Genomic DNA, 5,582 nt, shown 5'->3' on the forward strand with positions numbered 1-5,582 from the left:
TAGCCAATGGCGCCATTCCTCAAAAGCCAACTTGATGGCCAACAATTCCCTATCTCCCACATCATAATTTCTCTCTGCGGAGGAGAGTTTCTTTGAGAAAAAGGCACACGGTTGCCATTTGGCAGGAGAGGAACCCTGAGACAAGACCGCACCCACCCCTACCTCAGAAGCATCAACCTCAACTATGAAGGGTAACGAAATATCAGGTTGTACTAGGATGGGAGCGGAAGCAAAACTCTCCTTGATATTAGAAAAGGCCTTACGCGCCTCTACCGACCAGGAAGAAAAATCTACCCCCTTTCTGGTCATATCAGTGAGTGGTTTAACGACAGAGGAATAATTCAAAATAAATTTCCTGTAATAATTGGCAAAGCCCAAAAAACGCATCAGCGCCTTCTGATTCTCAGGAAGCTCCCACTCAAGCACAGCGCGGACCTTCTCGGGGTCCATGCGAAAACCAGAAGCGGAGACAAGAAACCCCAGAAATTGGATTTCTGGAACCGCAAACACACATTTTTCCAGTTTCGCGTATAATTTATTCTCCCGCAGGATGAGCAAGACCTGACGTAAGTGTTCCTTATCAGTCTTGAAATCAGGAGAAAAAATCAAAATGTCATCCAAATACACTAATACAAATTTTCCCATTAAATGATAAAAAATGCTGTTGACGAAATGCTGAAAAACGGCTGGGGCATTCATCAAACCAAAAGGCATAACCAAATTCTCAAAATGGCCCTCAGGGGTATTGAAAGACGTCTTCCATTCGTCTCCTTCTCTGACCCTAACCAGGTTGTATGCCCCTCTTAGGTCTAATTTGGAAAAGACTTTAGCCCCAACAACCTGGTTAAACAGGTCCGGGATCAGAGGAAGCGGATAAGGATCACGAATAGTGATACTGTTCAGCTCCCTGAAATCCAGACAAGGTCTTAAAGAACCATCTTTTTTCTTAACAAAGAAAAAACCAGCGGCAACAGGTGACTTCGAGGGTCGTATGTGTCCTTTTCTCAGACTCTCAGAGATATAAGCCTGCATAGCGACCCTCTCAGGTTGGGAGAGATTGTATAAACTAGATTTAGGCAGCTTGGCGCCTGGGATGAGATTAATAGGGCAATCATACTCCCTGTGCGGAGGTAAACCCTGAACTCCACTCTCAGAGAAGACATCCAAAAATTCAGAGAGGAAAGGTGGTACAGTCTTAGTAGAAACCTCAGAAACAGATGTTATGAGGCAATTCTCTCTGCAAAAGTTACTCCAACCATTTATTTGCCTCGCTTGCCAATCAATGGTGGGGTTATGTTTAGTGAGCCAGGGTAGCCCCAACACTAGAGGAGTAGGCAAACCGCTAAGGACGAAACATGACACATCCTCAACATGAGCATCACTCACAATTAAACGGATATTGTGAACTATGCCCTTTAATGATTTCTGAGAAAGTGGAGCTGAATCAATAGCAAAAACAGGAATATCCTTTCCCAAAGTGCATACCTGGAAACCATGAGTTATTGCAAATTGATTATCAATGAGGTTGACAGCTGCTCCACTATCCACAAAAATCTCACAAAAAATGCTCTTGCTCTCTAGCGCCACCCTAGCAGGCAGGACAAAACGGGAACTACAAGCAAACGGAAAACCTTCAATTTCCGCCTCAACCCTGCCAATAGTAACAGACGGAACATTTTTAAAAGATTTTTTCCTTTTTGTCTCTTTATTACTCCCAGAAAACTGCCTGAATCTCCTAGAGGGACAAACATTTGCCAGATGATTTATACCTCCACAACAAAAACAAACCCTCCCCTGTGGGCTGAATCTTCTATTGTCAGAGGCAATCAACCCCAGCTGCATGGACTCCTGCTCAGAAGGTGCTGACAGCGACTGAGACCCCTGTGCACAGAATGAGACCGCTGCACTGTCCCGGGACTGAGTATGACAGGAAGGAGAGATCTCTCCTCTCTCTCTAAGACGCCTGTCAATACGAACAGCCTGAGACATAGCAGAATCCAAGGACGTAGGTCTTTCATGAAAGGCAAATGCATCTTTCAATCCCTCTGAAAGACCATAGCAAAATTGACTTCGGAGTGCAGCATCATTCCAACCCGTATCTGCTGCCCATCTCCGAAATTCTGAACAGTAGAGGAGTAGGCAAACCGCTAAGGACGAAACATGACACATCCTCAACATGAGCATCACTCACAATTAAACGGATATTGTGAACTATGCCCTTTAATGATTTCTGAGAAAGTGGAGCTGAATCAATAGCAAAAACAGGAATATCCTTTCCCAAAGTGCATACCTGGAAACCATGAGTTATTGCAAATTGATTATCAATGAGGTTGACAGCTGCTCCACTATCCACAAAAATCTCACAAAAAATGCTCTTGCTCTCTAGCGCCACCCTAGCAGGCAGGACAAAACGGGAACTACAAGCAAACGGAAAACCTTCAATTTCCGCCTCAACCCTGCCAATAGTAACAGACGGAACATTTTTAAAAGATTTTTTCCTTTTTGTCTCTTTATTACTCCCAGAAAACTGCCTGAATCTCCTAGAGGGACAAACATTTGCCAGATGATTTATACCTCCACAACAAAAACAAACCCTCCCCTGTGGGCTGAATCTTCTATTGTCAGAGGCAATCAACCCCAGCTGCATGGACTCCTGCTCAGAAGGTGCTGACAGCGACTGAGACCCCTGTGCACAGAATGAGACCGCTGCACTGTCCCGGGACTGAGTATGACAGGAAGGAGAGATCTCTCCTCTCTCTCTAAGACGCCTGTCAATACGAACAGCCTGAGACATAGCAGAATCCAAGGACGTAGGTCTTTCATGAAAGGCAAATGCATCTTTCAATCCCTCTGAAAGACCATAGCAAAATTGACTTCGGAGTGCAGCATCATTCCAACCCGTATCTGCTGCCCATCTCCGAAATTCTGAACAGTATATCTCTGCGGATTGTTTACCCTGGCATAACAGACGTAGTCTAGACTCAGCCAGAGCAATACGATCCGGATCATCATATATCTGACCCAGGGCTAAAAAGAATTCATCCACTGAACGAAGGGGCCGTGCCCCCTCCGGCAGCGAAAAGGCCCAGGACTGAGCGTTACCCCTGAGCAGCGATATAATGATCCCCACCCTCCGTTCTTCATCACCAGAAGAATGGGGAAGAAGGCGAAAATGGAGTTTGCAAGCCTCTCTAAAACGCACAAAATTCTCACTACCCCCGGAGAACGTATCCGGGAGCGAGATCTTAGGCTCAGCACAAACTCCATGAACGCAAGCTGAACCGGTCACTTGAAACTGAGAAAAAGTCTTACGGAGATCAGCTACCTCCAAAGAAAGACCCTGAAAGCGTTCAGCCAAAAGTGAAACCGGATCCATGCTTGAGACGGTTTTGGCGGCTGATAATGTCACGGATGGTGTACAGGAAACAAGACAATACCATATAAACAATGTCTCTCTGGATCCACAACTAAGGAACAAAGGGAGACCCCTGCAATAGACCTGCCGCTCTCCATCACTGCTCAGCCTATGCGAACACCCCAAAGGTGGATGGCCGCATATCCACGTTCCTCGGCTATCTATTACCTGAAGACCCTACAATAGTGAAGGGACACGACCACCGGCTCCCTACACTGACACGGAGGGAGTCAGGGTCACCTGGATCCAGAAAAGACAAAATCATAAATACATAAACAGCACTTATCTTGCAGACGAATGACGACTGGGAACAGGGAACTGGGAACTGGGAACAGCATGCACACACACTCCAGGAAGTTGTATCAGCCGCACACTACTGCATTATGGGGAGGAACTTAAAGGGTAGCGATCAGTCTAACTGCATGACAGCTGAGATAGACTAACGAGATGAGAAACTAAACCAAAACAAAGAAATTCAAGGAGGAGGATCTGAGAAGCTCCTGTGAGCGCTTCTCAGCTGTCTGGCTGTGACACATACATGCACAAGTTTTCTCTTCCATTCCAGATCCTAACTCCCTAGAAGGAAGCCACACTCTGAAACCCGGAGAGTGGGTGGTGGTCAAAAAGCATATCAGAAGCACCCTCGAACCACGATACGAGGGACCTTACCAGGTGCTGCTGACCACCCCAACTTCTGTAAAACTCGAGGGGAGACCTAACTGGATCCACGCATCACATTGCAAAAGAATACGAGTGCCAGCTCCAGATATCAAGGGAAACACCGCTTAATCTGCATGATGCCTGTTGCAAGTTATCGCTCTGCTACTTTTTGTCTACACCTACACGGTCACATATACACAGAATCTTCCAAAGACAGGAGGACAAGTGGCCATCACCCAACAAAAATAGAAGGATGGCTACATATTGACCACTTTCTGGTTTAATTCCTCCAGCACTCACGTGGCTACCTTCAAATTCGATTACTGCAGTCTAGTATTGTGCCCAATGCCAGTATGGCAATGTAGCATATACCAAACGGGCAGCCATAGATCCACATACATCTGTGTCACTGATAACTAGTATGGGGAACAGTGTAACTCATGGGGAGCAGTTAGGTGGAACACGGGTGACCCATGGGGATACAGACCTCAGAGTGCCCGAGACAAAAAGACAAAATAGGTAAATCCTTGCTTACCCGCATGACGCTGTTTAAGAGTGGAAGATGCCACCCAAGTGGACAAACAGGCTCCAACATGCCACTTACCCTCACAATAGAAAACCCCAGCCCCAATGACGCAGGGACATACCTTATAGGCACCTGGATGGGGGCAACTGCTGGGGACATGGGCATGTTCCACCTCAAAGACCTACATAATCTCACAAAGATAGAGAAGGGTCCATCCAAACCCTACACTACCTCCCTTAGGCAGATGACAGTCATAGCAGACCACACCTTTGAAGATACTATGGCCGCCAATACAGGATTTTCTGACACTAACCTGTGGTTAGAATGGATGAAATACAATGCTGACACACACAATAAGACGAACTGTTACATATGCGGGGGGGGGGGGGGGGGGGCACGCCCACACCTAGGCACAGTGCCCTTGCATCTGCCTCCTGAGACTGAAAGCTGCTTCCTCAGCCTATACACCAACACTAGTGTGAATGACTCTGCCTGTGAAAAGTGGAAGAGAAAATACCCCCTGGTAGTAAAAACCCCCAAACCAGGTGAAGGCATAACCATATATCCCGGTAACTACACCTGTTACTTTAACCGTGGCAGTCAGAAATTCTTGGGCAACTTCACAAAGGGGTACTGCTTATCCTACAGCAACCTGTCCAATGAAACACATAATCAGAGGGTATCTTTGGGGGACATCTATTGGATCTGTGGAGACGGAAAAATAAGAACTAGGTTAGAAGGCAATTGGTCCAGTGAATGTGCCCTAGCAAAAGCCATAATGCCCCTTCACATACTAGAAGATGACCCCACAGTTAGAGGGTATACTCAAAAAACCTATTTAGGGAGGTCAAAAAGGGAGGCCTCCCCACAGGGGAGCTTTGACCCACATGTGTATAGACGCAATAGGAGTCCCAAGGGGGGTCCCCAACGAGTTTAAGGCCAGAGATCAGGTGGCAGCTGGATTTGAATCCCTACTCCCAA

Source organism: Bufo bufo, chromosome 3 (genome assembly GCF_905171765.1).
Source record: "Bufo bufo chromosome 3, aBufBuf1.1, whole genome shotgun sequence".
Lineage (NCBI taxonomy): Eukaryota > Metazoa > Chordata > Amphibia > Anura > Bufonidae > Bufo > Bufo bufo.